The sequence below is a fragment of the Malaya genurostris genome, chromosome 2 (assembly GCF_030247185.1).
Source record: "Malaya genurostris strain Urasoe2022 chromosome 2, Malgen_1.1, whole genome shotgun sequence".
Lineage (NCBI taxonomy): Eukaryota > Metazoa > Arthropoda > Insecta > Diptera > Culicidae > Malaya > Malaya genurostris.
The window spans coordinates 233860101-233886566 of record NC_080571.1 but is presented as its reverse complement, the minus strand read 5'-3'; the positions used below and the strand labels follow the sequence as shown (position 1 = coordinate 233886566).

Below are 26466 nucleotides of genomic sequence, written 5' to 3'. Positions count from 1 at the left end.
GATTCCAGGCACACAGAAATACCATTCTTTCGTTCCGATTTCAGAAACCACAATAGTCACAAGACTGTATTCGAATGACGATGCACGTAGTACTCATACAGTTTTCAAAAACTTAAAACCTTCAATATAATTAAGAATTATTCATGTATGTACATGTAATAGTTGTAGATATAGCAAGCAAATGAACAATTCATGGAAATATAAAAGATGGTGTTATAATTAAATATCCAAGTATCTCAAGAACAGCTACTTCTAGAAGAATTTTGAAATTATGGAGAAAAAAATCATTTTTTTCAGTGTTTATTTTTTTTTAGAGCGCCCTATTGACTCCCTACAACTTCTTCCTGGACGTCATTTTTGTACGATTAACGGTTTCCGAATTATAACGAGAAGAACTTGATCATTTGCATGCACCCGTAAACTGTTTTAGCTGTAACTTCTTCATTTTTCGAAAGGCACGGATGGGATAGCCATCAATCTGTAGGTTTTAATAACAGCTTTAAAATAAAAATTATCAAAAAAAAATTAAATTGATGTTTTTTATTTAACTTTTTCGGATTATTTTGTAATTATTGACCGGATTGACCTCTCCATCGGTTCAAAACTTATGGTTTGCCATACTGAAGCAATGTGCAAAGTTTCATCCAAATGGGATAAGGTCGAGTCTGATGATCTGCTAAGCATTTCTGGAATTGCTCATATGAAACAATGAGTGATGCGAGAAAGGTATCAACTAGGAGGATTAAAACAGGTTTTTTGTTTATTTTCTAATTCTGGAACAAGCATACAATTTTTCCCAATGAACATTGTTCTCGAGATGCCCAATCCATTTCCTACTTCTGCTCGCTCATCATTTTTCTACAATCCAGAACTTCCTAGTCGCAACGATTTGAATAAAGTGCGGTCAAAAACTATATAAACCTTTTCAAAAATCAGTCTTGTGTCGAATTGGTCTCTCCATCTGTGAAAATCAAATGGTTTGCCATACTGAAGATGTGTACAAAGCGTCTTCAAAGTCGGTGTCGATCATGATCTTGCAAGCTTTTCTACTGTTTTTTTACTAACTATTTATTGGAATATGAGTTGAAATTAAATTATTACGATTTAAATTGTGTGTTCAGCCACAAGTGGTGACTTTTCAGCCCTATTGTATACATGATTTGGTTATTACCATGAGGACATCATTTGAATCCGCAATTCTGAGATTTTTGTGTAGGGAAAATTATAAACCTACTTGTATTGTGTAATGGGGAAAAGGAACTTATATACTAACTTACTAACTAATACAGAGAGCGAATCGATTCAATTGAAGATTCCATCGATTTTTGTCGGAATTTGCTTATAATATTATGTGACATTACATCTAATGGTTCTATATTTGTGAGTCTGTGTAACTCATTTGTACTAAACCAGGGAGGACGCTTCAAAATCATTTTCAGAATTTTATTCTGAATCCTTTGAAGCGTTTTCTTCCTGGTGGAACAACAACTTGACCAAATTGGTACTGCATAAAGCATGGCTGGTCTGAAAATTTGTTTATAAATTAACAATTTGTTTTTTAGACAGAGCTTAGAATTTCTGTTTATAAGAGGATATAAACATTTAATATATTTATTACACTTTGCCTGGATTTCTTCAATGTGACCCTTGAAAGTGAGTTTCTTGTCATACGTTAAACCTAAGTATTTTGCTTGATCAGACTATGTCAATTCCAAGCCATTCAATTTGAGAATGTGATTATTGTTTGGTTTAAGAAAAGAAGCTCTTGGCTTATGAGGAAAGATAATTAATTGCGTTTTTGCTGCATTTGGTTTAATTTTCCATTTTGACAGATAATCACTAAAAATATTTAAACTTTTTTGTAGGCGACTGCAGATCACTTTTAGATTTCTACCTGTGGCTAACAGACTTGTGTCGTCACAGAATAGCGATTTCTGACAACCAACGGGTAGATTTGGAAGATCAGAAGTGAAAATATTATACAAGATTGGAGCTACACTCGAACCCTGCGGAACACCGGCTCGTACGGGTAGCAATTCAGATTTACAATTCTGATAGCTAACCTGAAGAGTACGATCAGTTAAATAATTTTGAATCATTTTGATCAAATAAATAGGAAACTGGAAATCAGACATTTTTGCTATTAAACCTTTGTGCCAAACAATGTCGAATGCTTTTTCTATGTCTAGAAGAGCAACTCCAGTGGATAACCCAAAAGATTTATTTGATTTTATCATGTTCGTTACTCTGACAAGTTGATGAGTAGTTGAATGTTCATGACGAAATCCAAACTGCTCTGGTAAAAAAATTGAATTCTCATTTATATGAGACATCATTTTCAACAAGATAATTTTTTCAAAAAGTTTTCTGATAGAAAAAAGAAAACTAATTTGTCGATAACTTGATGTTTCTGCTGGGTTTTTATCAGATTTGAGAATAGGAATTACTTTAGCGTTTTTCCATGAAAATAAGCTAATGAAAAACACTTGTTGAAAATTTTAACCATGAATCTCAAGGCAACATCGGGAAGATTTTGAATAAGTATATTGAAGATTCCATCATTACCAGGAGCCTTCATGCTTTAAAGTTTCCTAATAATTGACTTATTTTCATCAAAATTCGTCTCAATAATGTCATCTTGTAATAAACCTTGAGTTGAAATATGATCATATTTCAGTGAGACTTCATTTTCAATAGGACTCACAACGTTCAAATTAAAATTGTGGACACTCTCGAACTGCTGAGCAAGTTTTTGAGCTTTTTCGCCATTTGTAAGAAGTATTTGATTTCCTTCCTTGAGAGCAGGAATTGGTTTCTGAGGTTTCTTAAGAACCTTAGAAAGTTTCCAGGAAGGTTTAGAATATGGTTTAATTTGTTCAACTTCTTAAGCGAAATTTTCATTTCGCAAAAGAGTAAATCTATGTTTAATTTCTTTTTGTAAATCCTTAACTATGTTCTTCATATCAGGATCACGAGAACGTTGATATTGTCGTCGACGAACATTCTTTAACCGAATGAGCAGTTGAAGATTGTCATCGATGATAGAAGAATTTAATTTAGTTTGAGATTTGGGAACTGAAAGGTTTCTAGCTTCGATAATGTAATGATTCAAATTATCAATTGCTGTGTCGATGTCCGCAGAATTTTATAAAATAATTTCATGATCCACATGATTTTCAATGTGATTCCATGAATGGTTTCAACTTCGATTCCCAACCTCTCAATAACTTTTGTATTGAAAGAAGGTAAAATTCTATGTTTAATTTGCCGTTGGACAAAAATGGAAACTCCACCACCCATTCCAGTAAACCTGTCAAATCGATGAACCACATAATGTGGATTGCTTTTCAATTTGACATTTGGTTTAAGAAAAGTTTCTGTCACAATGGCAATATGAATTTTGTGAACATGTGGAAATTATATAATTAATCTTCACTCGATTTTAAAGATCGAGCATTCCAATTTAAAATATTCAAATTATTATTTAACATCACTGTTAAATTTTACATTCATTATAATATTATTTGCAAATTGCATCCGATTTTAAATGCTTCAGAAAGAGATGAAGTCGAATTCATTCGGACGATCTTTTGAAAAAGTTGATCTTGTAGGTAGATCATTTTATTTTCCGATATATCGCCTAAATCGACTTAGTTTAACGAAGCGAATGGCATTGAAGGAATATTGGTATGTAGATGACTACCTGTTACACTAGTGTAACTGCCATTAGAAGAAGATGATTTGGCCGATCCACCAATTAATAAATTGTGTTCGTTAGAAAATGAGCTGGAAGGCGTTCCTGTGTTTTGATTATTCACATTAGAAGAATTAAGAGGTAGTTGTCTACCTGTTGCCATAGCGTAACTGTCATTAGAAGAAGTAGATGACGAGGTCGATCTACTTGTCAATAAATTGTTTCCGTTAGAAGACGAATTGGAAGGCGTTCCTGTTTTTTCTTTTAAATTCGAAGAGATAAGTGCCTTAGAAGAATTAGGCGTGACATTTGTAACGTTTTTTTATTTTCAGGTATGTTCTGTAAGGTCGTTGATTTGACTTGTTGTCTAAGCGAACGAGCGCTTAAATTTTTTCCCTGACAGGACATTTCAAATAATTGGATTTATGATTTCCACCGCAATTTGAACATGAAAATTTATGAGTGGTTTCATTCATTGGACAAACGTCTTTCGAATGCGATTTACCTCAATTCAAACACCGTATACCCATATGATAATTTTTGGTTTCATGGCCGAAGCCTTGACAACGACGACATTGCGTTAAGTTTACAATACCATTATGCCGTTTAGAATGTTCCCAATGAATTTTAATGTGGGAAATAAAACGTACTTTTTCTAAAGTTTTCAAATTGTTTACATCACTTCGATTGAAGTGTATTAGGTAAAGTTCATGGGAAATTCCAGAGCGTGGTTTAGAAGTACCATTCGGTCTTTTTTTTCATAAGTATTACTAGGGAAGGGGTCAGTCTGATTTTATATCATATGAACAAAATTTATGAAGTTTCTCGGACAAATATAATCTTTCAATCCATCAACCAAGACTCGACATTCTCCTCTTCGTCCGATTTGAAATGAGACTCTTTTATTTTTACATTCAGATTCTATAAGATCGTGAATGTTATTAGAAAAATGTCGAATAACGGATTGTGATTTATTCCGTATTGAATTATTGTTAGCCTTAGGCTTGTTGCCTTTCCGGTTGGACGCAGGCATTTTTGAAAAGAATGCAATTTGAAATGAAATTAACTAGGCTAAATTAGTCTTCGATTAGAATCCTAGTTTGGAAAAGTCTTGATAAAGACTGATTTTGTGGTAGTCTTAATAAAGACTGATTAGTTCGAAGAATAATTCTTTGAATGGCTAGTCTTAAAAAAGGCTGATTAATTTCTTAGTCATGAAAAAGACTGATTATATCAGAATATCATTCTTTGTATAGCCTTAAGAAAGACTGAAGCCTTGAATCAATGAAACTCTAGGTAGCCAGAAAATTTTCCAGAAGCCAAGAGCTATACGCGTGAACGACTGTTCAACACCGACTGACTTTTCTACTGTTAATTTCTGGAATTGCTCACTATTTGCCAACAATACTTTCAAACAAATATGTGTTATTTCATCTCTCTGAATTGGAACGTTTCCTGTAAAAAGTAACTACTAGACCGAAGAAACGATAAATATAAGAATATTTACAGAAATCTTGATCACGTCCAATAGTAGAGAAACATCGAATTAGTTTTCCACATAAATTAAATAAACTCCCACGCCGGTTACATTTTCAATGGGTCAATCAACCAATTTGTGCAACTCGATTCTAATTAATCTTCTGAGTATGGAGAAGTCTAAAACTAAACAGCCAAGTTATCAATTCATTCAGTAATAGCCGTTCAACCGAGAAGGTTGTGTATAGAAGCGTACAGTTTAATAACGCTGGTTAGTTTACACGCGTTAAATACGACAACGGTTGAACTACAGGTAGAGACCTGTTGGCAGCAGCCGTTAAAACGTAAAATCGTGCTGCATAAGAGAGCCCTAGTGCTGGGCCAAGCTGGTGAAGGAAACAACAAAGGGCGTTTCCCAAACTCTACCCAGGCCGCAATATACAGCCACAAGTGCTGAGCAGGAGAGTGCAAAGGCACATCGAAGAGGAAGAGTGCAAAGGCACATAGAAGCAGGAGAGTGCAAAGGCACACCGGTGCGAAGGCACTCCGGTGCAGAAGCATATCGGTGCGGAGCACTAGGAAGAAGGAGACAAGACAACTCGGTCTTTCCACTGCCATACAACACGCAGGTATACACCGGTGACCTGCGCTGGTTACAGCTGGCGAAGACGAAAGCAAATCGGAATTCGAGTGGTGCTGGATGTCAGGTAGCAGTAGCATCACATCCAACAATCAGCATCCAACAAGAACATCTAGAGCAACGAGGATCTACACGGCAGTGCAACGGAGATAGACAACAATTTCAAGGTAGAAGTTTTTTCTTTTCCTTTTGATTGAGTACTGTGTAGTGTTGGTTTCAAATTTTAATTTAAAGTTTAGTTAAAAATTTTAATGTAATGGATGAATCCATGGACGTAAATCCTAGCATGAATCCTATACCCCCACGAACGAAAAAATATCAGGAGAGCTCTTCTGGGCCTTGGATAGTCTTTTTTAGACGTATATCAAAGCCATTAAACATTTACCAAATTTCTAAAGGTTTGACATCACGATACTCTTCAATCAAAGAGATCATAAAAGTAAATAACGATAAAATTCGTGTTGTGGTAAATAATTTGAAACACGCGAATGATATTGTCTCTTCGGAACATTTCATTAAAGAGTATAAAGTTTACATACCCTCCAAAGATGTCGAAATTGACGGTGTTGTTACCGAAGCGAGTCTTTCGGTAGATGATTTACTCAAGCATGGTGTTGGTCGTTTCAAGAACTCTATGCTTGAGGGTGTGAAAATACTGGAGTGCAAACAACTGTACTCAGTAGTTTATGAAGAGGGAAAAAAAGTTTATCGCCCATCAGACTCGTTTCGAGTGACATTTGTCGGATCTGCGTTGCCGTCCCATGTCTATGTCGATAAAATTCGCCTCCCTGTTCGGCTTTTTGTTCCAAATGTAATGAATTGTACGAACTGCAAAAAATTCGGACACACAGCTACTTACTGTAGCAATAAACCAAAATGTATTAAGTGTGAAGGACCTCATAAAGATAATGATTGCAACAAGGAAATTGAAAAATGTATTTATTGTGGGGAAAGTCCTCATGAGGATATTTCAGTATGCACTGCATTTAAAGTGCACAAAGACAAAATTAAGCTTTCTTTAAAAGCACGGTCTAAGCGCACATATGCAGAAATGCTTAAAACGGTCATTGATGTCCCCCCTTTGGAAACCGAAAACGGGTTTTCAAATCTAGAGGAAACAGAGGACTCTGACTCTGACGAAAATAGTGAAGGTAATTCGTTTATCACTACCCAAGGGTCAGTTAAGAGAAAGAAGTCTTCTTCCAAATTACCAAAAAAAGACACCTAAAGTTTCATCTTCAAAAAAAGATCCCCGTGTTAAACAAAAAAAGTCAAAACCAAAGACTGTGCCTCCTGGTTTGTCAAATTCACAAACCAATCCAGGATCTAGCACAGAAAAAGGTAATAATCCTGTGGGCTCCATTTCACAGCAACCAACAGGATTACTGAAGTTTTCGGAAATTGTTGAATGGATTTTCTCAGCATTCAATATATCTGAACCCTTAAAGACCCTCATAATGGCATTCCTTCCAATAGCTAGAAATTTTTTGAAGCAGTTATCAGCTCAATGGCCAATTGTCTCAGGTTTTGTATCTTTTGATGGATAATTTATCACCCGCCGCAAATGATACAATCACTGTCCTGCAGTGGGATTGTCGAAGCATCATGCCAAAACTTGATTCATTTAAAATTTTATTGCATAGTCAAAAATGTGATGTATTTGCTTTATGCGAAACATGGCTTACTTCAAACATAGCTTTAAATTTTAATGATTTTAACATTATACGTCTCGATAGAGACTCTCCGTATGGTGGAGTGCTTTTGGGAATTAAGAAATGCTGTTCCTTTTATAGATTAAACATCCCTTCAACTTCTAGTATAGAAGTTGTTGCTTGCCAAATAAACATTAAAGGCAAATATATTTGCATAGCTTCGGTTTATATTCCTCCAAAAGCACAAGTTGGACAGCGACAGATTAATGAAATGGTTGAAGCCCTTCCTGCTCCACGATTGATTCTGGGGGATTTAAATTCGCACGGAATGATGTGGGGTTCCGTTTACAATGATAGCAGATCATCTTTAATACAAAACATTTGTGACAATTTTAGCATGACGGTATTAAATATGGGTAGCATGACACGGATCCCAAGACCTCCTGCACGCCCAAGTGCATTAGATCTATCTCTTTGCTCAACATCAATTCGACTAGATTGCACCTGGAAAATATTGCCTGATTTACACGGTAGCGATCATTTACCAATCATCATCTCAATTAGCTGTAACAAATGTATTGCTAATTCAGCTAGTATTCCATATGATTTGACAAAAAATATCGACTGGATTAAATACCAAAGTAGAATCTCTAGTATTTTGAATTCAATGGAAGAGCTCCCTCCACTTGAAGAATATGACTTCCTCATTTGTTCGATTCTGGAGGCAGCAGAACAATCCCAAACTAAACGCTTTCCTGGGCCAACGACTAACAGAAGGCCTCCCAACCCCTGGTGAGACAAAGAGTGCTCAGAGGCTAAACTCGCAAAACAAAATGCTTGCAAGACGTTTCTAAAACGGGGAGGAGGAACTCCTCAGAATTTTGAAAAACTTATGGTTTTAGAAACCAAGTACAAGAGCATACTTCGAGCCAAAAAATGTAGCTATTGGAGACATTTTGTCGAAGGTTTGTCAAGAGAAACCTCAATGAGCACTCTTTGGAATACGGCCAGACGAATGAGGAATCGTAACGTGGGCAATGAGAGTGATGAATACTCGAACCGATGGATATTTGACTTTGCTAGGAAAGTTTGCCCAGATTCTGTTCCTACGCAAAGCATTATACGGGAATCTCCTCCAAATAATGGTTTTATTAATAACCCATTTTCAATGATGGAATTTTCTATAGCACTCTTGTCTTGTAACAATAACGCCCCTGGGTTGGACAGAATTAAATTCAACTTGGTGAAGAATCTGCCCGACCTCGCAAAAAGACGTTTGTTGGAATTGTTCAACAAGTTTCTTGAGCAAAATATTGTTCCGCCTGACTGGAGACAAGTGAAAGTTATCGCCATTCAAAAGCCGGGGAAACCAGCTTCCAATCACAACTCATATAGACCCATTGCGATGTTGTCCTGCATCAGAAAATTGTTCGAAAAAATTATTCTACGACGTCTCGACACTTGGGTCGAGACGAACGGTTTGTTGTCAGATACTCAGTTTGGCTTCCGTAGAAATAAAGGGACGAATGATTGCCTTGCATTACTTTCGTCTGACATCCAAATTGCCTTCGCTCAAAAGCAACAAATGGCATCTGTATTTTTAGACATTAAAGGAGCATTTGATTCAGTTTCCATTGATGTTCTTTCAGACAAGCTCCACCAACATGGACTTCCAGCGGTTATAAATAATTATTTGCACAACCTTTTGTCAGAGAAGTGCATGTATTTTTCACATGGCGATTTGGCAACATTCAGAATTAGCTACATGGGTCTCCCGCAAGGCTCATGCCTCAGTCCGCTCCTCTATAATTTTTACGTGAATGATATTGACAGCTGTCTAGTAACCCCATGTACACTAAGGCAATTGGCAGATGATGGCGTGGTTTCAGTTACTGGACCCAAAGCTATTGATCTGCATAAACCATTGCAAGATACCTTAGATAACTTGTCCGTTTGGGCTGTTCATCTTGGTATCGAATTCTCTGCGGAGAAAACAGAGTTAGTCGTCTTTTCAAGAAAGCATGATCCCGCGCAGCTTCAGCTCCATATGATGGGAAGAATGATCCAACAGGTTTTAACTTTTAAATACCTCGGGGTGTGGTTCGATTCCAAATGCACGTGGGGAGGACACATTAGGTATCTGATAACGAAATGCCAACAAAAAGTAAATTTTCTTCGAACAATAACAGGATCTTGGTGGGGTTCTCATCCGCAAGATCTAATAAAATTGTATCAAACAACGATACTTTCAGTGATGGAATATGGATGCGTTTGTTTTCGTTCCGCTGCAAACTCTCATTTTATCAAACTTGAGCGAATTCAGTACCGTTGTTTGCGAATTGCCTTAGGCTGCATGCACTCGACACATACAATGAGTCTTGAAGTTCTAGCGGGAGTTCTTCCATTAAAAGATCGATTTTGGGAGCTTTCATCACGCCTGCTAATAAGATGTGAGGTGCTGAATCCCATGGTAATCAATAATTTCGAACGACTAGTCGAGCTTCGATCTCAAACAAAATTTATGACAGTATATTTTAACCATATGTCACAGGAAATCAACCCTTCAAGATATATTCCTATCCGTGTCAGCATCCTAAGTGCCCCTGACTCAACTTTATTTTTCGATACATCCATGCAGCGTGAAGTGCGTGGAATCCCGGATCATCTACGCTCGACGGAAATCCCAAAAATATTTTCAAGTAAGTTCAGGCATATTGACTCTGAGAAAATGTTTTACACGGACGGATCGCGAATTGAAGAAGCGACAGGGTTTGGTATATTCAACATTAATGTTTCGGCCTCATTTAGGCTTCAAGAACCTGCATCTGTTTATATAGCAGAGCTAGCAGCAGTTCATTATAGTTTGAGTGTAATCGTCACATTATCTCCAAACCATTATTTCCTCTTCACAGGTAGTCTGAGTGCAATTGAAGCCATTCGCTCAATCGCTGCTGGCAAAAATGAACCGTTTTTCTTGGGTAAAATAAAACAGTGTCTGAACGACATATTGAATAATAATTATCTAATCACTATAGTTTGGGTCCCGGCTCATTGCTCCATTCCAGGCAATGAAAGAGCCGATAATTTAGCCAAACGTGGTGCTATTGAGGGTGAAATTTATGAGCGACCGATTGCTTTCAACGAATTCTATAGTTCGTCTCGCCAAAGAACACTTGCCAGCTGGCAAGCATCTTGGGATAGAGATGATCTGGGTCGGTGGATGCACTCAATTATTCCGAAAATATCGACAAAGGCATGGTTCAGGGGACTGGATGTGAGTAGGGATTTCATTCGTGTGATGTCCAGACTTATGTCCAATCACTACACGTTAGATGCACATCTCCTTCGAATTGGGCTCTCCGAGACTAATCATTGTGCTTGCGGAGAAGGTTATCGGGATATTGATCATGTCGTTTGGACATGCGTGGAGTATCGTGATGTCAGATCTCAACTAATAAATTCTTTGCGTACCCAAGGTAGACTATCCAATATCCCAGTTCGAGACATTCTTGCTTGTCGTGACCTTTCATACATGAAACTTATTTATCATTTCATAAAGAAAATTGGAGTTTCAATTTAATAAAGGCCCCTTCTAAGACTTAGTTCTGATCCCAGCTGCGTCCATGAGTTCTACCAATAGCTAAATTAGAATAAAAATTATGTAATGATACAAACAAACTCGAAACAGTTTATGAAATTATCAACAAAATGTCTGAAAATAACAGCTTATTTTATAATTTATAGAAGTTAATCGTTTGGTTCAAATAATATTTCCGAGTAGATTTCATAATTAATGACGAGTTACCTAAGATGATATTTAAGCTATAAGAGAATATGTTTTAATAAATTCAAAACGTTGTGACTATGTTAGAATTAAATTAGGATAAGAATATTATGTAAAAGTGATGCTACGGCGAAGAAAAACTTATGTAAACTGCCTTAAGAAATAAACGTATTTATGGAAAAAAAAAAAGTTATCAATTAAACAATGTCAAATAAATTCATTTATAAATAATATCAGGTGAATCTAATCTACTGGAGACGCTTACACAGATTCCACACTACTAAAAGTCTAATAAACTCAGCGCCGCTTCGTTTTATTTTTTGTCTGACCTCATAAAACATGTACTCCCGGGTTACTCATGGAATAGCGAAACAGAAAAATTGAAGGTGATGAAACTGTACCAGATGAGTTGGTATGCGTGTTGGATAGATATCGATGAATAGTGTAGTTAAATGTGTAGGAATTCATTACAACTAAATTATATCTGAACAAGGCAAAATCATTGTGATCGGTTTGTGATTTGTTGATTTTATTTTCGGATTGTGAAAATCAAAAATGATAATAAGTTTAAAATCAACAGTTTGCTCCACGGCTCCAACAACTCTGGCAACCCTTCAGAAAACCGCCCCAACACACCACTGCTGGACAAGGTTAGCACCGAGGAGCCTGTGTCCCGAATGGCCCTGAGCATGCGCTCAACCGACGCGAACCGTATGTATGATACAAAACGGTGAAAGCTTTCCCTACACGTTTCACGATACGCAACGGCGCCTTCCATGGTCATTCTAGCAGATCGCATGCCGAACGAATCTAGGCAAAGCCCGAGAACAGAAGCTTTTCATTGAGGCATGACCTGGTGCCACTGCTGCTTCGAGAATGTATTTCAGAGGATTCTATACTCCACAGCCGTCAGTACACTTTTGACGGAGACGGTGAACATTTGCAAACCTGTAACAGCTCCCTCGATCGGCGAGAGTCGATTCTGTTCTGGAATCACAGAAACGGTGTCCAGTAGTGTGCTACTGAGGAAAAGAAAATATTCGCCTTCGAGCGAGAAGGTCCTTGCTCCGGAGTAAGTGCGTACGGTGAATTACGCTGCTGTGTTTCCCCCGGAGAATGAGATTGTTAATTTAGCACCAGTGTGACAATCGTCGTTGATATATACGCGTCGGGAAAGCAGTCACTTTTTTTCGGTAGGTGACAATTACGATTTCATCCAGTTGTGAAAGTGAATTATCGTGCCCGCAGAGGGAAAATTTTGATTTTCCGACAAATATACTGGCACTGTCCGGCAGTGGGTGAGCCGTGACAAAGTTGCACAGGCACAGCAAGAGATAAGTGTCATTTCGGTGAAAAATCAACTTGTTTCTTCAAGAAACAACGAGAACAGTACCAACGAAACCGTAGTGTTTACCAAGCGGACTGTTTGCTTGCACATCTATTTTCAACAGACAGAAGGTAACGTCAATCATACTGAATTGCACAAGCGTAACTTAATGTAAGTGAAATATATGCATGTTTACTCTTAATTTACTCGATGCGACCGAGGTGCGAACAGGACACCTGCACATCGGGACAATTTATAGTGTCTGGGATTCGTTTCCGCACGGCAGGTGGACTATGTGGTGACTCCGGCAAAGCGGAAACACATCAATATCGCAATTATCTTCCCACGCGGTTCGATTTTCCGCTGCCACGCATTCCACACGAAGCGGGACGATTCCGAGGAGGATAGCTGATAGATTACGTCATGCTAACCGGATGAAATTTGATTGGACTTCGCTGACTGGAAATAAAATATAGACGTTTGCCCCATAAGTCTGCTGAAGTTATTAATAAAAATTGTATTTGCGAAAGCGAAAATTGTATTACAAAAAAAAACCTAAGGCGTTCGCACGGCAGGATCATTACTTTCAATCAACTGTCAAACATGGTTAAATGTCAGAAAATGGTCGACCTTAGATGAAATTTCCGGCGCACAGAGTGAACGAAGGTTAAGTGGAACGTATTTAGCACTTATTCCTGAACACGTAGACAAAATAATGGGAATTTGCATCCCGTGGACCTGGCATATACGAACGTGAAAATAATACTTAAGTTCACGCGAATATCACTTTACGTCGGCGAATGTTTCACTTCTACTGCTTATATAATTCACGCATGTTAATTTTACTCCTACCATTATTAATGCTTGACTGGATTACATCAAATGTTAAATTTGCCAATTCATCGTATCGATAGATTACCCAACTGGCCGATTTTTTGATTTTTCTTATGTTGTACATCAAAACTGTAATCTTGTTTCAATAATTAAAAAAAAACTTGTTCGTTATGGCAGGAGCTAATTCACAATTATTCGTAGATGATTCTTATATGTAGCAAGTGTTGCCAGTGATCCGCCATCTAAAGTATAAACCACTGCAGGAGGACTTCCTTTTGCACAATTGTGTTACTAAAGTATTCTGTTACTCTTTCAAATTTCAACATATTTTGTATTGAATTGAGTCAGCCAGATTCCTCCACTATTCTAAGAATCATGAACTGTGCTGAGAAATACAATAAATAACTTTTCAGAGGATGATTTTATCTGGTACGTCAAATATTTGTCAAAAGAAAAAATCTCAGTTGAGCAAGCGAGCTATGGATTAACGAAAGAATGTTGGAAGTGGGTGAGACAGTTGCCAGAGTGTTAGTTCTCGAAAAGAGTTCAGCCATCAGCTAAGCTAGCTAGTTGAATCTCACTCGGTTTATATGCAATATAACTAACGCTCGTTTTTTATGAAAAGCAGTACATTTTGCGTAAAAAATACAGGCCATCGATTTTAAAAATGCAGTACATTTTGCAGTACGAATTTTATCTAACAATAATTAATAAAAACCCTTCTTTATCCACTTAGTGGTGTGACAATGCCTTTCTCTTTCTTCAAAACTGTCTCATTAAAAACATTTTTTATATTTTTATTAAATAATTTGTGACACTAATTTGGGCTCATTTTTGACACCAATTGATTCAGATTGAATCGAGTAGTTCACAAAAGCACTCTTCAGTGTTTATATCACATAGTAGGCATCATTTTTCCAACCAAGCGCTTGACAGTTGCGTGTCCTATTTGTATGAGAAGGGTGATGCTAATCTATAAAAATCCTTCTTAGTCCACTTAGTGGAATTTTCATAGATCTGGAAAACTCACCATAGGGGGCAAGGGGGGTGGGTATATGAAATTTCCGAAATCGAAAAAAAAATTGTTGCCAAAAGTCTTTGAATTGCTTGAAACGTCGAGATTTAACGTTATTTGTAAAAAAAATTTCAAATCAAAAATATCAAATAAGTCCCAGAAAGTCGATTTTATGTATAAGAGCGGTACAAAACAACGTGTTTTGTCGGTTACGTCACTTATACCATTATATCTCCGGAACCGGAACCATTATATCTTCGGAATCACAGCTATTTGATCTTCAAACTTGATCAATGGCCCAACAGTAGCTTTCAAACGAGCATAAGTTTGTTAAAATCGGTTCAGCCATCTCTGAGAAAATTGAACGCGTTAAAATATCTTCAAAAAGTGTACACACACACACACACACACACACACACACACACACACACACACCGGGGCAGCAGGGACTAGCAGGAGCTGGGAAAGTACATAAGGTATTTCACCTTGTAAAAAAAAAACTCCACACACACACACAGACATTTTCCGATCTGAGTCGAATGGTATATAACATTATGGGTCTCCGAAGCTCCGTTCGAAAGTCGGTTTTTCCAGCAAATCTAATACCTTTCTATAGAAAAAGGCAAAAACAATAGTTAATAATAAACGACTTTTTAACCGAGGGCCAAATGTCACATACCATTCGACTCAGCTCGACGAACTGAGCCTGTGTGTGTAAGTATGTATGTAACAAAAATATGCACTCACTTTTCTCGAATATGGCTGAACCGATTTTCACAAACTAAGATTCAAATAAAAGGTCTCATAGTCCCATAGTCTGCTATTGAATTTCATCCCGATCCGACTTCCGGTTCCGGAGATATAGAATGATATGCATAAAAAAATGTAAAAAATTTGCACTCGCTTTATTCGGAGATGGCTGAACCGATTTTCACAAACTAAGATTCAAATAAAAGGTCTTATAATATTCTAAAAATTGTTACAAAATTTTATCCATATCCGACTTCCTGTTCCGGACCTAAAGTGTGATAAGTGGAAAATTACCAATTTCATGGGTATTTCCACGACTGATGGTCAAACACAGATACAAATTCCATCAAACTGTCTGATAAATTCTTCTAGCTTGCAAAATTTGTTAGTTTGTGAGCATAAAAAAATCAATTCGGCTCTACTGGTCCCTCCTTTTCCTGTTTCGGAAGCACCGAAAATGGTGAAGAAAAACTCCAAAAATAGAACTCACTTCGATTTCTCTGCGATGCTTGAACCGATTTTCACAAATATTGATTCGAATTAAAGCTCATATTATCTTTAAAGCTACTGTGAAACTTCATCCGGATCCGACTCCCGGTTCCGCAGTTACAGGGCGATGAGTGTCAAAGTTTTCAGATCGCCATATAGATTGACAATATGTTTAACACCGAAAGAAGAAGAAAACACAAAACGAACGATGCGTGCTTTGTTCTATTTCGTACACGCTATGAAGAAATCGAAACGGTTACAGATGTCTGCCACTGGTGTGTGATATTGGTAAAAGACGGTGCACTTTTCGGAAGCTACGGGCGTAATCTGGATCTGAGTGCACCAATCTCGAAATCGAAAATCTCAAAATGGATGGATCATTTCATCTTGAAATAACAGATTTTATTAAAGAAATTTATCAGAAAAAATATGTTAAATCAAATGCAATGGTTAATTAAATATAAAATGTTTCACTCATAATCCAACTCACTGGCTGGCTCTGGGAAACAATTCACGCATGTGAAATTGCTATCGCCGGAGCGCTGAATCCAGGTGGGCTCTATGGGAGCATTCAATGCAAACTTTGTGGCACTGATTATTACGTAATTTGTTGTAGTAAACTCAGCATCTGTCCAAATCATTCGATGGGTCGGAAACTGAGTTCGTCTTTTGTGCTGTCGATGCCGAATGTGTTGTAGAAACGTTCAGGAACATGCACATGTCGTCGGTAATTTGAGATCACCAATTCTGCCCGAGATTTGGGGATTTTAGGAGTATGTTGTTAGTAAGTACTCGAAAATGGTGTTGAGTCTCATAAAAGCAGTAAGTTTTTGTTAAAAAAAAACAATAATAATTTTACTACTCAGATGCCATTTGCGTCCCGTTTCGATTTTGCGAGGTCATAACATAATTAGTTAAAAACACTCAACGAACATGATTTGTTCCAGAGCATATATTCTACAACCCAAAATCTTTGGACACTTTCGCACTCACCGATTACTTAATCGAGAGGATGGCATGTCAAATGAGCACAAGTCAATTGAAACTAATGCTCGGGTCCACGTATAAAGGGCTTAGCTGATGGAATGTGACATTTAGTGTTCGAATTATTATGAGTGACCATTTTCGCCCCGGTCTTCTCTTTTATATTCGTTACATGTTGTCATTGTTATTTCTGACATTTTGTGTTGCAGCGAATCGAAATTCGATGCGTTAATGATTTAAAATTCTTTATTAATTTTGTTTGATATGAAAATACAGTACATTTTAATGGGAAAATACAGTACAAATTTAAATACAGAACATTTGAGGGTAAAAAGCAGTACGCAGTATTTGATTCAAACATACGGTACAATACTGTAAAATACATTACGGATACGAGCGTTAAGTTTCACGTACAAGTTTGGCACTATTTCATCTGTTGCGTTCTGGAACGTAGTCTACATATATTCCAGAGTAGCGTAGTTGGAAGAGTGTCTCCTTGGAAAGCAGGAGGGTGAAGGTTCGATTTAAATCTCTGGGCGATATATTTACGAAAAATTTTAATTTATCGCTATTACATGCATTTCATTTTTTTTCTCCGTCTGTTGATGTGTATAAAATATGAGATTAAATGTTAAATCAACTTTTATTCCTTGTAGTTTAAAATAAAAAGTGTCTGAGTGAATACTTTCGCCAACTTTCATTTCGGTTATTCCATTTATCAATCCTTTTGCCTTTCTCATAAAGAAAAGCTATGCCAACAAAACAATTAAAAATGCCCGGAAAGCTGAGTGTCATATATCATTCGACTCAGTTCGTCGATATCGACAAATGTCTGTATGTGAGGCAAATATGCACTGATTTTCCCAAATCAAATATCTAGAAGTCTAGAAGTGAATAGTGAATGAGAGAACGACCTGGCCATTTGAGGCTTTACAGCATCCTAATGATCTGTTTTTGCTTCTGGTGGTGGAAGGTCTTCACCACGATGTCCAGTTCTGTCTAACGCACAAGAAATTATCAATTTCGACCGCAGTTTGATATGAGCCTATTTCAAAACCGTAGTCCGGTTGCGAAAAATGCAAGCACACGCGAAGAGCTTTCCTCATTGTTTCACATAGTTTGTGACAATTCGATTTTGGTGTTGTTTATGGTTATCTCACACTGTTCATTGTTTAATCACAAATTGCTGATCATATATCTGATGGCATAGAGAAAAAATTATGCTGTTGTGTTTGGTATAACTCGAAATATTCACGATTAAATTCTACCCATTCATCCACCGAGCGAACTTTGGAAAGGCGCTCCATAGTCAAGTAAGACGTATTCACGTTAAAACCGGGGAAAATAGTTCAAAATGATCACTCAATTTTTGCATTCTTACAAAACGTCAGACCAATTTTCATAAAGTTTTTTATTTAAAGTGCCATAGCCTACTATTGAATTTTAGCGGGACTCAAACTTCGGTTTCAAAGGAATAAACTAAAATGATTTTCCAGAAACCGCAAGTCCGATTTCTACAAACTTAGCCTGCTACCGAGATCTTTCCAGATCCGACTTCCGGCTTAGTAGTCAAGGAATAGAATGTGTAAAATGAACGAAATTCACTTCATTTTCTCAGTGACCGTTGCACTCTCTTTCATAAGCAGAGATTCGAATCAAGGGCCTTGAAGTTCTCTATACTGCTACTGAATTGTATCCGAATTCGACCTTCGGTTCCAGAGTAATGGAGTAAACTGTGCAAAATAAATAATATGAAGTGTACACGATTCTTCCATTCATAAACAGTTCGAAGAAATCTTGTGATTTTTCATCTTATAAGATGCACATTAATGAAGCGTTGTATTTCACACAAATTTATATTAAAGAACATGTGAAATTGTGTTATATGAAAATTACATCGCTTGAATTCGAATGAAATGGAAAATAAAAGATCGATAGCAGCAGCGCGACTTGAACCGAGAAACATTAGATCACAAAGCACATCGGTTCATCGACTGAACCACAGAAGCCCATATCTGCTTCATGAATAATTGATACATATAAATCCATACAGCGGCACTTGGAAGCCGAATGTAAATTATGTAAATTATTGCGTCATTTGAAAAGTTATGTAATTATGAATTGTATCGTTTGTAGAAATATGTCACCTGTAAATTTCATTATTTTTTTCTGCGTAGAAACCAATTTTCATTAACTTAGATTTTTATCAAAGGTCCATAGCCTGCTATTGAATTATAAAAAATTCAACTGTTGAACCGTTAGTAAATAAAGGCAAAACTCGGTTTTCCCTGAGACCACATAATCGATTTCCGCATGCTAAGAATCAAATCAAAAGACTTATAATAGCCGGCAAAGAAATTTTTTCCGGATCCATAAACTTAGATTCAAATTAAAAATTTTATAGTGCCAAAGTCTTTTATTAACTTCTAACTGGATTCAATTTCCGGTTCTGGAGTAATGGGGAAAACTGTGCACAAAAAAAATTTACAAAAGTGTTCTAGACTTTTCCAGATACTATTGGACCGATTCCCACATGCTAAAATTCTACTGAGAAGTAAGGTAACAGAGGTATTTTGGCCCACTTTAGGATTGATTTTATTTTGGCCCACTTTGAATAAATATCCACCAAATGTTGTAATATCTTTGAAAAACCCTTTCGCAATAGGTAATTTAATGTGTTTACCTTCAAATTTATGTAATATTAGTTACTTCACATCAATTAAATCCGATAAAATCGATAAAGTTTGTTAGGTTAGGTTCATGGGTATTTCCACGACTGATGGTCAAACACAGATACAAATTCCATCAAACTGTCTGATAAATTCTTCTAGCTTGCAAAATTTGTTAGTTTGTGAGCATAAAAAAATCAATTCGGCTCTACTGGTCCCTCCTTTTCCTGTTTCGGAAGCACCGAAAATGATGAAGAAAAACTCCAAAAATAGAACTCACTTCGATTTCTCTGCGATGCTTGAACCGATTTTCACAAATATTGATTCGAATTAAAGCTCATATTATCTTTAAAGCTACTGTGAAACTTCATCCGGATCCGACTCCCGGTTCCGCAGTTACAGGGCGATGAGTGTCAAAGTTTTCAGATCGCCATATAGATTGACAATATGTTTAACACCGAAAGAAGAAGAAAACACAAAACGAACGATGCGTGCTTTGTTCTATTTCGTACACGCTATGAAGAAATCGAAACGGTTACAGATGTCTGCCACTGGTGTGTGATATTGGTAAAAGACGGTGCACTTTTCGGAAGCTACGGGCGTAATCTGGATCTGAGTGCACCAATCTCGAAATCGAAAATCTCAAAATGGATGGATCATTTCATCTTGAAATAACAGATTTTATTAAAGAAATTTATCAGAAAAAATATGTTAAATCAAATGCAATGGTTAATTAAATATAAAATGTTTCACTCATAATCCAACTCACTGGCTGGCTCTGGGAAACAATTCACGCATGTGAAATTGCTATCGCCGGAGCGCTGAATCCAGGTGGGCTCTATGGGAGCATTCAATGCAAACTTTGTGGCACTGATTATTACGTAATTTGTTGTAGTAAACTCAGCATCTGTCCAAATCATTCGATGGGTCGGAAACTGAGTTCGTCTTTTGTGCTGTCGATGCCGAATGTGTTGTAGAAACGTTCAGGAACATGCACATGTCGTCGGTAATTTGAGATCACCAATTCTGCCCGAGATTTGGGGATTTTAGGAGTATGTTGTTAGTAAGTACTCGAAAATGGTGTTGAGTCTCATAAAAGCAGTAAGTTTTTGTTAAAAAAAAACAATAATAATTTTACTACTCAGATGCCATTTGCGTCCCGTTTCGATTTTGCGAGGTCATAACATAATTAGTTAAAAACACTCAACGAACATGATTTGTTCCAGAGCATATATTCTACAACCCAAAATCTTTGGACACTTTCGCACTCACCGATTACTTAATCGAGAGGATGGCATGTCAAATGAGCACAAGTCAATTGAAACTAATGCTCGGGTCCACGTATAAAGGGCTTAGCTGATGGAATGTGACATTTAGTGTTCGAATTATTATGAGTGACCATTTTCGCCCCGGTCTTCTCTTTTATATTCGTTACATGTTGTCATTGTTATTTCTGACATTTTGTGTTGCAGCGAATCGAAATTCGATGCGTTAATGATTTAAAATTCTTTATTAATTTTGTTTGATATGAAAATACAGTACATTTTAATGGGAAAATACAGTACAAATTTAAATACAGAACATTTGAGGGTAAAAAGCAGTACGCAGTATTTGATTCAAACATACGGTACAATACTGTAAAATACATTACGGATACGAGCGTTAAGTTTCACGTACAAGTTTGGCACTATTTCATCTGTTGCGTTCTGGAACGTAGTCTACATATATTCCAGAGTAGCGTAGTTGGAAGAGTGTCTCCTTGGAAAGCAGGAGGGTGAAGGTTCGATTTAAATCTCTGGGCGATATATTTACGAAAAATTTTAATTTATCGCTATTACATGCATTTCATTTTTTTTCTCCGTCTGTTGATGTGTATAAAATATGAGATTAAATGTTAAATCAACTTTTATTCCTTGTAGTTTAAAATAAAAAGTGTCTGAGTGAATACTTTCGCCAACTTTCATTTCGGTTATTCCATTTATCAATCCTTTTGCCTTTCTCATAAAGAAAAGCTATGCCAACAAAACAATTAAAAATGCCCGGAAAGCTGAGTGTCATATATCATTCGACTCAGTTCGTCGATATCGACAAATGTCTGTATGTGAGGCAAATATGCACTGATTTTCCCAAATCAAATATCTAGAAGTCTAGAAGTGAATAGTGAATGAGAGAACGACCTGGCCATTTGAGGCTTTACAGCATCCTAATGATCTGTTTTTGCTTCTGGTGGTGGAAGGTCTTCACCACGATGTCCAGTTCTGTCTAACGCACAAGAAATTATCAATTTCGACCGCAGTTTGATATGAGCCTATTTCAAAACCGTAGTCCGGTTGCGAAAAATGCAAGCACACGCGAAGAGCTTTCCTCATTGTTTCACATAGTTTGTGACAATTCGATTTTGGTGTTGTTTATGGTTATCTCACACTGTTCATTGTTTAATCACAAATTGCTGATCATATATCTGATGGCATAGAGAAAAAATTATGCTGTTGTGTTTGGTATAACTCGAAATATTCACGATTAAATTCTACCCATTCATCCACCGAGCGAACTTTGGAAAGGCGCTCCATAGTCAAGTAAGACGTATTCACGTTAAAACCGGGGAAAATAGTTCAAAATGATCACTCAATTTTTGCATTCTTACAAAACGTCAGACCAATTTTCATAAAGTTTTTTATTTAAAGTGCCATAGCCTACTATTGAATTTTAGCGGGACTCAAACTTCGGTTTCAAAGGAATAAACTAAAATGATTTTCCAGAAACCGCAAGTCCGATTTCTACAAACTTAGCCTGCTACCGAGATCTTTCCAGATCCGACTTCCGGCTTAGTAGTCAAGGAATAGAATGTGTAAAATGAACGAAATTCACTTCATTTTCTCAGTGACCGTTGCACTCTCTTTCATAAGCAGAGATTCGAATCAAGGGCCTTGAAGTTCTCTATACTGCTACTGAATTGTATCCGAATTCGACCTTCGGTTCCAGAGTAATGGAGTAAACTGTGCAAAATAAATAATATGAAGTGTACACGATTCTTCCATTCATAAACAGTTCGAAGAAATCTTGTGATTTTTCATCTTATAAGATGCACATTAATGAAGCGTTGTATTTCACACAAATTTATATTAAAGAACATGTGAAATTGTGTTATATGAAAATTACATCGCTTGAATTCGAATGAAATGGAAAATAAAAGATCGATAGCAGCAGCGCGACTTGAACCGAGAAACATTAGATCACAAAGCACATCGGTTCATCGACTGAACCACAGAAGCCCATATCTGCTTCATGAATAATTGATACATATAAATCCATACAGCGGCACTTGGAAGCCGAATGTAAATTATGTAAATTATTGCGTCATTTGAAAAGTTATGTAATTATGAATTGTATCGTTTGTAGAAATATGTCACCTGTAAATTTCATTATTTTTTTCTGCGTAGAAACCAATTTTCATTAACTTAGATTTTTATCAAAGGTCCATAGCCTGCTATTGAATTATAAAAAATTCAACTGTTGAACCGTTAGTAAATAAAGGCAAAACTCGGTTTTCCCTGAGACCACATAATCGATTTCCGCATGCTAAGAATCAAATCAAAAGACTTATAATAGCCGGCAAAGAAATTTTTTCCGGATCCATAAACTTAGATTCAAATTAAAAATTTTATAGTGCCAAAGTCTTTTATTAACTTCTAACTGGATTCAATTTCCGGTTCTGGAGTAATGGGGAAAACTGTGCACAAAAAAAATTTACAAAAGTGTTCTAGACTTTTCCAGATACTATTGGACCGATTCCCACATGCTAAAATTCTACTGAGAAGTAAGGTAACAGAGGTATTTTGGCCCACTTTAGGATTGATTTTATTTTGGCCCACTTTGAATAAATATCCACCAAATGTTGTAATATCTTTGAAAAACCCTTCCGCAATAGGTAATTTAATGTGTTTACCTTCAAATTTATGTAATATTAGTTACTTCACATCAATTAAATCCGATAAAATCGATAAAGTTTGTTAGGTGGGCCAAAATATATGAAGTGGCCAAAATACCTCTGTTACCCTAATATGCTACCATAGCCAGCCATCAAATTCTATTCGGATCTGTCTGCCAGTTGAATCAAGCACTTCTTTGGATTCGGCATCATTCAGTTGAATCTAATCAAAAACAAATTGCCAGTTGTCGTTAGAGAAATACGGCATCCTCCCTACTACGGGTACAAATTTCTTTCATTTACTTAAAGTGGAAAGATCAATGAAACATTCTGCCTCCCTTGTGAACACAGGAAAATGTTATGAATTTTACAGGTGACATAATTCTACAAGCGATACACATAATTTTACAGGCTCCTAGTGTAATTTGTACTCGGCTTGCAAGTGTTGCTGTGTGAATTTATATGTAGCAATTATTCAACAAACAGATATGTGCTTTTGTGGTTTAGTCGATTAAGCGATGTGCTTTGTGATCTAATGTTTCTCGGTTCAAGTCGCGCTGTTGCTATCGATCTTTTGTTTTTTTATTTCATTCGATTTCAAACCATGCAATTTTCAAATCACTCAATTTCACATGGTCTTAAATATAAATTTGTTTGAAATACGACTTGAACCGAGAAACATTAGAACACAAAACACGTTAGTTAATCGACTGAGCCACAGAAGCCAATATCTGCTTCATGAATAATTGGTATGTACATATAAATCCATACAGCGGTACTTGGAAGCCGAATGTAAATTACATTCGGAGCCAGTAAAATTCTGTACGAGTGGAATATTGCGTCATTTGAAAAGTTAAGTAGTTATGAATTGTATCGTTTGTAGAATTATGTCACCTGTAAATTTCATTATTATTTTCTGTGTAGAAGCAAATATACTATACACAGAAAGAAATTATGAATTTTACTGGTGACACAATTCTACAAACGATACAATTCTTTGCTATTTAATTTTTCAATTGACGCAATATTCCACTCGCATAGAATTTTACAAGTTCCGAGCGTAATTTGCACTTGGTTACCAAGTGCCGCTGTACGGACTTATATGTATCAATTTTTCAACGAACATATATGTGCTTCTGCGGTTCATTAGAGTTATTGATGTGCTTGTGATCTAGTGTTTCTCGGTTCAAGTCGCGCTAGTGTTTATCGATCTTTTGTTTTTATTTCATTCGAATTCAAGCCATGTAATTTTCATAGCACACAATTTTACATGTTCTTGAATATAAATTTGTTTGAAATACGACGCTCCATTTATGTGCATCTTATAAGATGTAAAATCAAAAGATTTTTTCGAACTGTGTATATCAATATGGATCACTCTTGCGATTCACGAGGTACATCACAGTAAAGTGCGGTGGCAAAAAAGGTTACTAATACACTACAATTTTTTTTAATGCACATATGCCGGTTTTTCCAATCAGTACACTGAACCAAACAACTCCAAATATATGGAATATTTCTCGATATACACGGCACGAAAGAATAAGCTGTAAATACGGTTTAGAATTGTAATCTGATACTAACTCGGATGAGAACATTTCGTTTTTATAAAAATTATTAAAATGTTCACGCAGAACTAAACAAATTAATATTAATATTAATTAGTTCGAGAATTTTGCCAACATTTCCGAATTATGTACTACAATTTCTTGATTTGAAAAATTACGGTTACGGTGATAGAAATGTACAATATCAGGTTGTTTATTAAATAATTATCTAACATTTTTTCAGTGCTAAACAAATTTTCTATATGTCGAATTTTGGAATGATTCGTCTGTTGAATGAAATTCAATTACTTTATAGAAAATAAATATCGAAATTTAAAATTTTGACTAAAAGTTTTGACAGTTCACAGCAAGGGGCAGATCGCTTTGTATATGCATTTTTAATTCATAGACAATTTATAAAAATGACAATTTTCTTTTACATTCCAACTTTCCCTGTGAGAGAAGATAATTTAATCATGAACGCAATGAAAAATCGCAATCAAAGTAACTTGTAATACACCGTTCATCTACCAAACATTGCCTCCACAGCCTATAGTTTTGTATAAATACTACTTCATAACTTCTGAAAGTGAAGACGATAGGTCTAAAAGAGCGTAATTCTATAATGTTTGTAGGCGATATTTTCTTTCGTAAAAAAACACATTTAAATATGAAAATGTTCACACCTCTATGTGGGCATCATGCTCAATTAGTTTTGACATTTCACTTCTGGGTGCACGCTAAACGCAAACTATTAAACATGACTGAACTAAAAGCCGTTTTCCGTCATGAGATGGTGTCACTGTGATGTCTTTTTCAATTTGTATTGATTTCGTTAAAGTGATCCATATTGATATATAATATATTTGTTAGAAGTACTCATTCTTGAGATATTTAGATGTGAAATTCTCGGCTCCATCATTCAACTTATATACTAAATCCATTGGTAAGAGTGAGCTATGCTATCTCTGGGCGATGTATTGGCTACAAGTATAAGATAAAAAGTTGGAAGGTTACTGTTCTGCAAAATAACGTGGTGGCTCTATATACTAACGAGATGACCATTGGTACAAAAGCCCAATATTAAAAATGCTTTAAAACTAGCCATGAATCAGAGCTTCAGTCTTGTTGCAGCATGCCATCAAATGTATCACAAACCAGAAAACATTGTTCAGATATTCGATTCCTTAAAAGCTCCGCTTTTATGTGCTACGATTTTACGAGTGCACATTTAAGCCACCGTTAATAAATAAAGCAAAAGAAACGCTATTTTTAATTCAATCACCACACTTCGTAAACAACAATCCGCTACAAGACGTGAAGAAGTGAGCTTCATCGAACTTTATTAAAATGTTCTTGATAAAAGGCAAAAACAAACATCTCCTCGGTCGTTGGGAATCAAACAAAACGGTGCTGCGATAAAAACTCAACTCCCGCTCTTAAGTCTATTGACGTAGCTTTCAAAGTTATTACAATTGAAACAGAGGCATTTGTCCCGTGGATGTGAAACGGGAGCAAAAAAAAATGCTGGGGAATGGGAAAAACTTATCCGAAAATTATTAGTACTCTGTTTGTACACTGATACTCGGTCTACATTGACTTTGCCACGGTTTCGTTGAGTGGTACAAACAAAAATCCTAGGTGCTGTATTTCATTTGTCGGTGCCAACAGGTGCGA

The 26466-nt window shown here is 36.4% G+C and overlaps 1 protein-coding gene across 3 annotated transcripts in view; it reads left to right on the top strand.

The window, feature by feature from the left end:
- Positions 1–12115: 12115 nt before the first annotated feature.
- LOC131428169 (prohormone-3) overlaps positions 12116–26466 on the top strand; it is a 140639-nt gene continuing 126288 nt past the window's right edge. Inside the window, exon 1 of one of the 3 annotated variants that reach the window (XM_058591885.1) lies at positions 12116–12744. The gene's annotated coding sequence lies outside the window, so the exon portion shown is untranslated. The remainder of the gene's footprint in view (positions 12745–26466) is intronic. The other 2 variants (XM_058591884.1, XM_058591886.1) reach the window with 2 other exon arrangements.